Source organism: Silene latifolia, chromosome X (genome assembly GCF_048544455.1).
Source record: "Silene latifolia isolate original U9 population chromosome X, ASM4854445v1, whole genome shotgun sequence".
Classification (NCBI taxonomy): Eukaryota; Viridiplantae; Streptophyta; class Magnoliopsida; order Caryophyllales; family Caryophyllaceae; genus Silene; species Silene latifolia.
Window position 1 is genome coordinate 186,442,975 of NC_133537.1, and position 13,572 is coordinate 186,456,546.

A 13,572-nucleotide genomic window follows, 5' to 3' on the forward strand; every position below is an offset into this window, starting at 1 on the left:
CGGGTTAACATGGGGTTTTGGGTATTGTTGGGTTTAATAAAGAAGACGGGGTTTACATAATAATCTACACGGAAAATAATTAATATAATTAAATTATAATTGATTATAATGAATTGAATAATGAATAAGTAATTAAATTATAATATTTATGTTAGGTGACGATTTGTGAAGAATTTATAATCGAGTTCGTCTTCTTTAATCGTTTGGATCGCTTTGAGCTGCTTAATTGGATTTGCTTGCCAGGTAGGATAACTATTCAACTCGTCTTATCTTTGTTGGTTGTGGAATTTATAAAAGTATTGTGGAATTGGATGGATTAATTGATGTGGAATACATATTGTTGGATTGTTGGATTATTTAATTATTATATTGGAATTTCGTTTGCATTGGATACCTCAGCCTCGTGTCTGAGATGATTTTTATAATTGGCATGACATATAATTGAATACCTAAACTTCGGTTGGGATGGTGAATACCTCAACTTCAGTTGGAATGATGAATATCACGGGCCATGGATTGGCGGGATGAAAAGGTGTTTCGGGTGATGGTGAATACCTCAACTTCGGTTGGGATGGTGAATACTTTAACTTCGGTAGGAATGATGAATATCACGGGCCTGGATTGGCGGGATGAACGGGTGTTTCGGGTGATGAGCTCAGTCATATTTGCATTATATATCATATCATTTCACCTTGACTTGTTGTTGGTTATTCCTACTCAACCTCGTGGTTGACCGTGTATTCGTGAACACCTGTGATGAACCATAATAGGGAGCAGATTTGACAGGTACTAAACATTAGCTGACTTGGGAGCTTATGGGAATGCGTGAGGACTTGGCCAGTCTACCTAGAAGTCTAGATCACATAGATTGTTTAATCACTTATTTATATTCCGCTGCGAGTTGTACTTTAATTTATATTAAGTTTTATTTTGGTTAAGTTGTAGTAAACATGTAATAGCTAAATTTTTATTTAAAGTACTTTGGTTTGTTGTACTTTGTTATTCATTACCTCGGGAAACCGAGATGGTAACAGTCCTATTTATTTGGGAATGTCTTGCTAAAGGCTCCTAAATAAATGGGTGTGTTACACCAAGTTTGGTTGTCATCTACCTTGGTGAATCTTCCATTAGAACTCATGTTGAGTTCATTCCTTGAATCTTTATACAACCCATTCCAAAATTGTTGGACTAGAAACCATTCACTTAGCCCATGATAAGGACAAGAGCGACATGTATCTTTGAATATTTCCCATGCCTCATATAGAGACTCTTCATCTCTTTGCTTGAACCCGGTGATTGGGGCTCTTAACATGTTTGTTTTCTCCGGATGGTAGAACTTCTTGTAAAAGGAAAGTGCTAACTTCTTCTATGAATCAATTCCAAGAGTGGCCTCGTCTAGGCTCTTCAACCATTGCTTTTCGGCTCCGATCAAAGGAAAAAGGAAACAATACCCATCTAATTTGATCTTGAGTTACCCCGGTTTGGGAAATAGCATCACAATAGTCACAAAAAGTCTCCATGTGTAGATGAGGATTTTCACTAGGAATCCCTCCAAATTGACTTCTTTCAACTAATTGTATGAATGCGGATTTTGCAATGAAATTACTGGTCAAGTGGGGTGGTGTTGGAGTACCATTGGGTAGGTTCTCCTCGGTTGGTACGGAATGAGATGAAAATTTAGGCATTGTAGGTTTATTTTGTGGTTGGTTTGGAATTGAGTTATCCTCTCCTTGTCTCGCAAAAGGGTTGGTGAACTCAACACTATCCGTTTGGATGATACCAATGTCCACAAGTTCTCCAATACCCACAATTATTGAAGTTCCTCTAACGGTTCTTCTAATATTTGTCAAAGTTCTCTCGATTTCGGGATCAACGGGCAAAAGATCGCCTTGTGATCTCCTAGACATGAAAAAATCAAACAACTAGAAAATAATTAAAACTACCTTGAGGAGTTTGACTTCCCCAAGGTTAAGAAAGACACAACTAAAAACAACAAATTAGAACTCAATTGAACACCGTCCCCGGCAACAACGCTATTTTTTTAGTTTGGGTCGAAACTTTGTCCTCTAAGTTCTGCAATCAAAACACTATTTATATTCTCAACAAACTACTCTTAGTAGTGCGGTAATTAAAGGTCGGATCCCAAGGGACGGGTATTGTATTGACTTACCGGTTGTAGAAAGCTATGTTTTTGGTGTCACAATTTGGGTTGAGATTTGCAATCTAAACTACTTAACAAAAGCAAGGTAAATAAATAAAAGTAAAGCAATGTAAACAAATAGGGTTTGTAAACAATTAATTAAAGTACTAGGGTGTCATGGGTTCATAGGGGAATCATGATGAGATCTCATAAATAAGTTTCATAGATGCAAGCAATTTATTGTTGTAGTGGAATCGAGTTAGTTTATATCTTACAATCCCTAGGAAGTTTTGGGTCTCGGAGCCGAGTCGGTCAAGACTTTACAACACCTACAACGACTTAATTCTTCTTATTCAACTATATGCATGGTCTAACAAGCCTTGAGTTGGTTTATGTCTTACAAGTCTTGTTGAAAGGATAAGAGAATCATGCCATGTTGTCAATCAAGCATTTCATCAAGCATAACATGTGCATAAGTTGAAACTACAACAAGCAAGCATTCATATGAACTTATTAAGTAAATATCTACCCCATGATTAATCCCTCTAATCCCTCATTAACCCTAGTTAAGGAACTACTCACTCATTATTATGATGAACATGCTAATAATGGTGTCAATCATCTTAACAAGTCTAAACATGATGAAGGAGTCAAACAATAAACAAGGATTAATTAAAGAGTAGAGAAATTGTACCAAATTAGGATGATCAAATAGAAAGTAAAGAATAATAGAAGAAAACTTGATGGATGATGAAGAGTTGTCAATTCTCCAATAAACCCAAATAATCTTCAAATTACCCAACTAGATCTCTAAGAATACTTGAACAATAATTAAGGAAAGATTAAGATGTAATTAAGATTGAATTATGTAATTGAATTGTATTAATATACTAAATAACTTGATTTAGTCTAAGATAACACTAAGATAACATTCAGATAAGATAAGATAACATGCTAATACAAAGGAGTATTTATATTAAGTACAAGTACTAGGTTAACTAACGGCTTAAATGACGATTAAACCCCTTAAATGAGTTTAACGCCTTACAAGTCCTGCTTGGAGGCGCACGACCTCCCCTTGATGGACGCCCATCCAGTAACGAAAGATGCCCGTCATACTCAGGGGACGCACGGGACGCCCGTTCTTTCCTTTGGGACGTCCGAACTGTCTCTGGGACGCTCGTCCTGAAGGGCATATTTACTTCTTCTTCATTTAGCTGTCCCCTAACTCGTGGGGATAATTGGGGAGTCGTGGGGGTCCTTCATCATTGCCCATATACTTGTTTTATTGACTTAGGCCTTTAGTATTGGTCTCCTCTTTGTTGCTTGGTAGTTAGATGTGATCCATTTAGCTCCGTTTTGCTCCATATAAGCAAGGCTAGCATTCCTCTTCTACCAAGGACACAAAACCTCATAGAATATGCAAAGTACGAAGCTAAAGATAAGAAACGAACCTAATACATGCTTGAAAGCAAAGGAACGAGGCTAGTTAGGGGACTAAATGTGCGTAAATACGAGTCACATCAGGGGTATTGGGTTTGACTTATTAATTATTTAAGACGGGTTTTTACGTAATAATCTACACGGGAAATAATTAATATAATTAAATTATAATTGATTAAATTATAATAATGTATTGAATAATTAATAATTAAATTATAAATATTATTTATCTATAGGTGACGGACTTGTGGAACGGGTTTATTGAAGAATATTTTTAGTAGATTGAATCAAGTGGAATTGCTTGCCAGGTAGGGATAAATCCTACTCGACTCTCGTTTGATATTGTACAATATGGTGGATGACATATGTTGAAGTGAATTGTTTACATATTGATATTGTTGATATTGTTGGAAGGGAAAAATTATATTACATTGTGCTGTTGTTAATATTAGTGTGGACGTGTAATAATGAGAAAGTAAGTTCGATTGTTCTCGTTGATTATGAATATGGAATTGTGATAAGAGGTATTACAGTCAGATGTACGTTGTTGAGGGAGTTTGTACTCTGGGGTGATCGGTAATATGTACGTTGTGAGGGAGGGGTAGTATTACATTTTAGCGGTACATTGTTAAGGGAAAGGTACCATGGTAATGAGAGCACGTTGTTAAGGGAGGTGTGCTAAGTTATTAAAAGAAGCACGTTGTTAAGGGAGTAGTGCTATGTATATGGAATTGGATTGTCTATCGTATGTTCTTGTTGTTAGTGTTTATTCCTACTCAACCTCGTGGTTGACAGTGTATTCGTGAACACCTGTTGATACGTGCATTTTATATAGTCTTTTTAGTCTATTCTTGCACGCATTTTTATGCTATTTTAGTAGTTATTTGCTACGAATATACCCCGAATTGCATACTTTGGAAGTTCTTGTATTAATTGCAGGAATGAGCTTAGAGATGCGGAATCAAGCCTAAAACATATCCCTACGCATGAATTTAGGAGATGAGTTGAGTCGGAGCTTGCCAAGTGCCATTTTGAGATGCGCGTGGGAGTAAGGAAGTTAGGCGAGCCAAGAGAGTGCTTCAATTTGCTAGTTCCTGATTGTAAGAGCCATATCTCTAGTTATACAACAGATATTAAGGTGATTCTAGTTGGAGGTGAAAGCTTATCCTCTTAGCTTTCCAACGCCACCAACCACGCCCTATTTGTCCAAGTAACGAAGGAATGGCAGCCGTTTGAAGTTCAGTGCGCGAAGCAGGAATTACATTTCCCTGTTGCTAAGTATCACGTTACATTGTTTTGGGCGGCGTTCTTCGCTTCTCTGTCGGATCCCTTTGTAACTTCTTCTCTTCTCTTAGACTTTAATTCTATTTAGTTTATTTCTCAATTCCTTTCTTATTGCTCTTAATTTCTCTACTGTTATTTATTTCTTTTATGCTAGTAGATCTTATTAATTCCCTTATTATGCCTCTTGATTTAGTTTATTCGTATATGATTGTTATTGCGATTATGAATATGCGTAGCTAATTCCCCTCTGCTAAGACTATAGGGGATCCATAATTATGAAGGGAGAGTAATCGATTTATTGGGTTAAAGCTGGTATTGTCTTTGTTGGTTAAATCTTTGCAGCTTAATTGTATCTGTCCGATTGAGTCGACGCAATTAGACCTTTAATTCTTAGTGATCCTTGACCTGGACCGAAAGGTTGGAAAAGGTAGACTAGTAGCGAACAATGGAGTATTGCAGTGAGGGCGAAAGTTAAGCTGTTTACACTTTAGGGTGAATTAAGGACCGAAAGGTGACGTTCGTTACCCCTTAAACCGTATTTGCCTTGACCTGAGACCTAGATTACTTGACCGGATGATTATGGTGAACCGTTTGTCTTAGCTGTTTCTCTCGATCTGGTTAATCCCCTTCTCTTATTCTCTTTTCCTTATTCTTATTAGTTTAGAAAATCATTTCAAACCCCCACATTGTGACCCGTTACTCATAGACTAAAATTAGACAGATAAATCTCAATTTTGCCTCCCTGTGGAGATCGACCCTACTTGCCGCTGACTTCTGTTAGTTGTAACTTAGGTATTTATTTTTGGTACCTGACGACGGTATCAAATTTTGGCGTGTGTATGTGGGTGTATGTTTAGGTTTGTTTTCACGTGTTTTTGGGTGTTGGGGTATTGGGTTTGACTTGTTAATTATTTAAGACGGGTTTTTACGTAATAATCTACACGGGAAATAATTAATATAATTAAATTATAATAATGTATTGAATAATTAATAATTAAATTATAAATATTATTTATCTATAGGTGACGGACTTGTGGAACGGGTTTATTGAAGAATATTTTTAGTAGATTGAATCAAGTGGAATTGCTTGCCAGGTAGGGATAAATCCTACTCGACTCTCGTTTGATATTGTACGATATGGCGGATGACATATGTTGAAGTGAATTGTTTAAATATTGATATTGTTGATATTGTTGGAAGGGAAAAATTATATTACATTGTGCTGTTGTTAATATTAGTGTGGACGCGTAATTATGAGAAGGTAAGTTCGATTGTTATCGTTGATTATGAATATGGAATTGTGATAAGAGGTATTACAGTCAGATTTACGTTGTTGAGGGAGTTTTTACTCTGGGGTGATCGGTAATATGTACGTTGTGAGGGAGGGGTAGTATTACATTTTAGCGGTACATTGTTAAGGGAAAGGTACCATGGTAATGAGAGCACGTTGTTAAGGGAGGTGTGCTAACTCATTAAAAGAAGCACGTTGTTAAGGGAGTAGTGCAATGTATATGGAATTGGATTGTCTATCGTATGTTCTTGTTGTTAGTGTTTATTCCTACTCAACCTCGTGGTTGACAGTGTATTCGTGAACACCTGTGATGAATCGTAACTGGGAAGCATATTTGACCGGTACTTAAGATTAGCTATCTTGGGAGCTTATGGGATGCGTGAGGACTCGGCCAGTCTACTAGAAGTCTAGATCATATAGCTAGATCACTTAATTTATTTCCGCTGCGAGTTGTATTTAACTTTATATTAAGTTTTAGTTGGTTAAGTTGTAATAAACATGTAATCGCTAAATTTTTAATAAGGTACTTTGGTTTGTTGTACTTTGTTATTCACTACCTCGGAAAACAGAGATGGTAATGCTCTCATTTACTTGGGATATTTGGCTAAAGGCTCTTGAATAAATGGTGGTGTTACAAAGTGGTATCAAAGCAACACGATCCTCAGGCCTAAACCAATGAACAATAATGAATGTAAGATGTGTCTAATAAAATGAACCCCGGATAGAAACAGTTAGGAGTCCCCTTAAGGCTTGGGATGAGAAATAGGGGCCCCTTCACACCAAACTGCTGGCCCTTTCAGTTTTGAACCGGTTACCTTGAGAGATATGGAAATGTGGGGTAATTTAAAATGAACCGTGTATTTTGTCCTAGGAGTCTTTGTTTGCTTTGTATGAGTGTTGTTTTCATCGATGACTGCTGTTACGGGGACGTAACCTTACTTTTAAGGAGATAGGAATGTGATATGATTTTAAGCATTGGTATAAGCATGTGGGTATGAGAAAAGTGTGTTGGCATGTATTTCGGAGGCTTAGTTATGATTAACATTTGAAGTATTATGGAAAATGCGTGAAATTGTCAAGAAAGTGATTTTGGTTGATTTCTCCGAATTTTACTCTTAATTGCTTTGGCTGCCGTTTACTGCCTGTTTAATAACTATGCACGAAATTTTTATGTGTGATATTCTTGTGAGTTAGCTTTCATCTGCCATTAGTTCCATGCTTAAATAATATACGGTTTAGGAGAAATAAATATTTTAGTGGACAGTGGTCAGAATATTCATGTAGAGTTATGCTTTCGTCCCATGTTATTGTGAATATTGCCATTTAAAACTTACTTATTGTTTATGTATGATTCCAACTCCACTGTTTGAAATATTTGTATATGTTTTCCAATTGATAAGCCACATTGCTAGACAATATTTTGACATTTAATTGTGATTTTTACAAATTGACCTAACATTCTGACAAGTTGCTGTTAAATTTCTGTTTCGACCAAATAATTTGTAAAATTCATTATAAATTGATCTTATGAGCTTTGGCCTTGATTCTCTCTCTCATGATTTGTTGACTCTTTGAATTTTATAAAAAATATAAGTGCTCAAAAATTAATTAAGTTATTATTTATTAATGAGTTTTTGAATGTTATAACTTGTTTTCTTATCCTTGAAAATGTAAGTTTATGCCAAAGTTTATAAGGAATTGTTTCTCATCTCTTGCACCTTGATATTTTGATGATGCAAAATTATGTGAAGTAGAATAACATGTCTAGTGATATGCGGAATATGTTGTCCTAAGCCTATGTATGTACACTAACTGCAAGCCTGTTTAAGTTAGACTTCGTTAGTAAGAAATAAACGCGCAAGTAATAAAAATAAATTCGAAGATTGTTGTTATTCATTTATCCATCAATCGATTTTGTGTTGAAAATAATAGTTGTCTTATGTTACCATGTGTATTACATGTTTTGTGATGTTACAATAAATGGTTTATTTATTCCCTTTGTTTGGCGTCTCGAACTTCGAGGACAAAGTTAATTTTTCGGGGGATAGAATGTGATACTACAAATATTTTTGAGTTATTATTGTGACATCTTTTGATAAGTTGGCGTAGTTGATAATAGTAAATAAATAATTGTGTTATCATAAGTTGGAATGATGCTCAGTTGTGTGGATGTTTATAGATGTTGTTATAGTATTTCTGGGCGAACTTCGAGACGAAGTTTATTTTAAGGGGGGAAGACTGTAATACCCCTTAATTTAATAAGTATTTATAAGAATAATTTATGTAATTAAAATAATTAATTAATGGCATTTATAATAATAATTTCAAATAAGACGTTAATTAAATAATAAAGTAAGTAAGCAAGTCGGGAATTGGATTTAGCTGGCAATATGACTTTGGGCCCTGTGCCATGAATATGTGGACTGAATTGTTGGTCGGGAATAATAATTGTTGGTTGGGAATTGTATTGGGATTTAATAATAATAATAATAATAATAATAATAATAATAATAATAATAATAATAATAATAATAATAATAATAATAATAATAATAATAATAATAATAAGTGTAAATTGATAAAAAGTACCAATATAAGGACCCTTTTTAATGAATGGTACCAACATAAAAATTAATTTGTAAACAGTACCAGAATATTTACTCCGATCTACTAATAGTACCAAGTCGCCGGAAAGTCGCACTTTTTAGGTGGATTTGAAAATTCCCGCCAATATTTGCTTTTTTATACCTATTCTACCCCTCCCCGATTTCCTAAACACTAACCTAGCCTAACCAAACCACCTTAATACACCACCCCTTATCTAACCCGCCAAACACCACCCTCGCCGGAAAGTCGTACTTCCCCGCCCTCGCTGCCATCACCCCGACGACGCCACACTCGACTGGACACCACCTCCATCTGCCGCCTTTTCTCCCCATCTCTTACTCCTCCGTCATTTCCTTTCTCCCCTATTACTCACCCCGACCCCACCGCCGACGACCACACACCGCCTTTACTTCTCTCTCGTTCTACCTTTTCTTCCTCTTCCTCTTTTTCGTAATTTGAAATTTGAAAATGATGTCGGCTGCAGAAGAGGCGGGGTGGTGGTTGTTGGTTGGAGAAGAGGGTGTATTGGTGGTGATTGTCGGCTAGAGAACAAATGTTGGTGCTTGACGGTGGCGGTGGTCAAAGGCTGATGATGGCGGTTGTTGACGGTGGTACTGGTGTCGTGGAGGTGGTGGTGTGTTGGAGACAAAAGACGGGGTGTTGGAGAGAGAAAGGAGTGGTTTTTTCAGATCTAAAAATAAGGGCATTCTGGTCATTTTATGTCATTTTTGGCCGGAAAGTGTGTGTTGGTACTATTAGTAGATCGGAGTAAATATTCTGGTACTATTTACAAATTAATTTTTATGTTGGTACCATTCATTAAAAAGGGTCCTTATATTGGTACTTTTTATCAATTTACACTAATAATAATAATAATAATAATAATAATAATAATAATAATAATAATAATAATAATAATAATAATAATAATAATAATAATAATAATAATAATAATAATAATAATAATAATAATAATAATAATAATAATAATAATAATAATAATAATAATAATAATAATAATAATAATAATAATAATAATAATAATAATAATAATAATAATAATAATAATAATAATAATAATAATAATAATAGTAAATCCTATAATAATTGTAATTAGGCAATAGTTTCCTAATTAGTATCTTATACTCTCTAAACCTAGACTATAAATACAAAGGTAATCTGAAAAATAATTCATAAAAGATAGAAGAAGGAGATTTAGGAGACGGAAGGAGCAATTAGCGATAAAAGGTAAGATCGTCGTAATTTGTGTTTATATCACCTTATTCAATTAGGTTATCGTATGAGCACCGTATAGACCACCGTGATACACGCCGTTGACCTTAGTACCTACCCTTGACCGTCGTGATTACAGTAGGACCTTTGTTGACCGTCGTTGACCATCGTGGGTGGCGGAATTGGCGTCAAAAGGGGCGTTTTTCGTGAGCCTTAAGACGGAAATTGTACCTTGTGTGTTTGTCATATGAACGTGGGACCTAGTTGGTTGGTTTGGTCGGCTATGTGCGGTCATATTGGTGGTGTCGGGGTGATTGCATGTAGTGGTTGGTACGGTGGATGTCGGGTTATGGTGGTTGTAGCGTGTTTGTTTATTATACAGGTTGTGTGTCGTTTCTGGGTGGTCGTGGGTTGTCGTGTGAGGTTGTGGCAGGTGGTGAGACCACCTTGGGACAGAGGAGACCATGGTGGTGGCCATAGGTTGTCAATGGTGGTGGTAAGGGTGGTATATGGGTGTTTGTGAGTGATTTTGTCGGGTTTGTGGGGACTGTTTAGGGCGTGTTCGTGTGAGTTGTAGGGGACGGTTGGGTTGGTGGTTGGTGGTGTCGGGAAAAAGGCGGGTAAATGATGGGTGATGAACACGGTTTTGTCGTTTGTATGTGGGTGTGTGTTTAGGTTTGTTTTCACGTGTTTTTGGGTGTTGGGGTATTGGGTTTGACTTGTTAATTATTTAAGACGGGTTTTTACGTAATAATCTACACGGGAAATAATTAATATAATTAAATTATAATTGATTAAATTATAATAATGTATTGAATAATTAATAAGTAAATTATAAATATTATTTATCTATAGGTGACGGACTTGTGGAACGGGTTTATTGAAGAATATTTTTAGTAGATTGAATCAATTGGAATTGCTTGCCAGGTAGGGATAAATCCTACTCAACTCTCGTTTGATATTGTACGTTATGGTGGATGATATATGTTGAAGTGAATTGTTTACATATTGATATTGTTGGAAGGGAAAAATTATATTTCATTGTGTTGTTGTTAATATTATTGTGGACGCGTAACTATGACAAAGTAAGTTCGATTGTTATCATTGATTATGAATATGGAATTGTGATAAGAGGTATTCTAGTCAGATGCACATTGTTGAGGCAGTTTTTACTCTGTGGTGATCGGTAATATGTATGTTGTGAGGGAGGAGTACTATTACATTTTGACGGTACGTTGTTAAGGGATGGGTACCATGGTAATGAGAGCACGTTGTTAATGGAGGTGTGCTAAGTCATGAAAAGGAGCACGTTGTTAAGGGAGTAGTGCTATGTGTATGGAATTGGATTATCTATCATATGTTCTTGTTGTTAGTGTTTATTCCTACTCAACCTCGTGGTTGACAGTGTATTCGTGAACACATGTGATGAACCGTAACTGGGGAGCAGATTTGACAGGTACTCAAGATTAATTGACTTGGGAGCTTATGGGATGCGCGAGGACTCGGCCAGTCTACCTAGAAGTCTAGATCATATAGCTTAGTGCTAACTTTATTTATTTCTGCTGCGAGTTGTATTTAATTTTATATTAAGTTTTAGTTGGTTAAGTTGTAATAAACATGTAATCGCTAAATTTTAATTAAAGTACTTTTCTTTGTTGTACATTGTTATTCACTACCCCGGGAAACCGAGATGGTAACGGTCTCATTTACTTGGGATGTCTAGCTAAAGGCTCTTGAATAAATGGGGGTGTTACATTGTTAGAGTCATTACCATCCCTCCCATATCCGGGTCAACTTCAACATCCGAGCTTGTATTATGAATTGTCATTATTTGTTCAAGCACAAGGTAATCTCCCATGCTTTATTTTTTGGGCTCATGGTCAACTTCTTGAAATGTTTCTTTAACCATTGAAAGAGATGTAGCATTTGATGACTCTTCTTGCCATGGCAAACCATATGACCCTTCTCTTTCCTCTTCAACTCCCACCATGATAGCATTAACTTCCTTTGCCTTCATAAGGTCCCTTGGAGTTTGCCCTTGTCCTAGAAATACACCCGATGGTATTTGAGGATTTATGAGAGTTTGAGAAGTCACTTTAGCTTCAAGATTCTTCATTTGTTATTGGGTATTACTTGCCAAATCCCCTATCAACTTTACCAAGTTGTCATATTTAGCATCTCCCATGGAATTACCTACTTGGGGGGTGGCTCTTGGTTGAAGGGTTGGTTGCCAATTGGAAGAGGAAATTCATATCCTTGATCTCTAAAGTTGGAAGTTTGGTTGTTGTCTGGTTGTTGATATCCTTGGTTGTTGTTCCATTGTTGGTTTCCTTGATTGTTCCCTTGGTACCCTTGGTTAAATCCTTGATTTCCCCTTGGTTGTACCTTTGATTATTGTTGTATCCTTGATAGTTGTTGTTGAAACATTGATTTTGGCTTTGATTGTATCCTTGGTTGAACCCTTGACCAAACCCTTGGTTGGTTTGGTTTTCCTGGTAAAAGTTTTGATTACCTTGGTTCCCTTGGTTACCCCCATAATCTCGGTATGCTTCAGGTTGGTTGGCAATGTTTTGGTTGGATTCTTGGTTGTTGTTGAATGGGGGCCTAGGTGGACAGTTGGAGAAGTTGTTAAATGCTTGGAAAGGATTCACCTCGTGCACATTGTTCCCATCAAAGTTATTGTAATGGTTATTTGCACATACTTCATAAGTGTGCCCACCCCTCCACATGACTCACACGTTGGTCTTTTCATTACTTCCTCCAAGAATGGCCCATGAGATGTGGTAGCTATGTTTACTTGGTTCACTTGCTTCTTCTTACTCAACTCCTCAAGTTTCTTGTTGAGCATATCAAGCTTAGCATTAGTCTCCACATTCACTAAGAATTCGGAAGGGGGCTTACTTCTTCTCAAGATATTCCCTCTTGTGCCATAGTTTGCCTCGAAGTCCCACCATTTATTGATCAAAGCGGTGCCATCGGCATCTCCAAGGTGGTCAAAACATCCTCCCGCCGAGGCATTTACCATTTGTTTTGTTCTTGGCAATAGAGTTTGGAAAAATGTTTGAGTGATATACCAAGCCGGTATTCCATGGTGAGGACAACGAGCAATCAAATCTTGGTATCTATTCCATGCTTCACCCAAGGACTCCCCATATTCTTGTTAAAATGTATGGATCTCATTCCGGAGCATAGCGGTCTTTGAACAAGGATAATACTTGGAAAGGATGCTTTGGCTAATTTATCCCAAGTCGTGAAAGTATTTGGTGGATAAATGTTTAACCACTGGTCCGCCTTATCTCTCAAATAAAATGGAAACAACATAAGCCTCAATGTATCCTCGAAGACTCCATTTCTTTTCATCATCGCCACCTTGGTCTTGAACTTCCGACGATGTGCATGGGCATATTCATCAATATTGCCGCTAAAGCTATCTCTCTTGAATAACCTAAATTGGGCGGGATGAATCACGAAGTTATTAGGAGCCAAGGTACCAAAGTTGATTGGAGAAGAAGAGTCATCTTGGTTTTGGCGGTTATGGTCTCCTAGAGCCGCCTTTTGTGGTTGTGGAATTTGT

General features: G+C 36.6%; 1 non-coding gene and 1 pseudogene across 1 annotated transcript; both read left to right on the plus strand.

Moving 5' to 3' along the window:
• Positions 1 to 1,205: 1,205 nt before the first annotated feature.
• Positions 1,206 to 1,304, plus strand: LOC141625557 (small nucleolar RNA R71; annotated as a pseudogene).
• An 11,777-nt stretch (positions 1,305 to 13,081) lies between these two features.
• LOC141624826 (small nucleolar RNA R71) lies at positions 13,082 to 13,188 on the plus strand. The gene has a single exon (XR_012534629.1). It is a non-coding gene; the product is annotated as a small nucleolar RNA R71 (small nucleolar RNA).
• Positions 13,189 to 13,572: the final 384 nt, after the last annotated feature.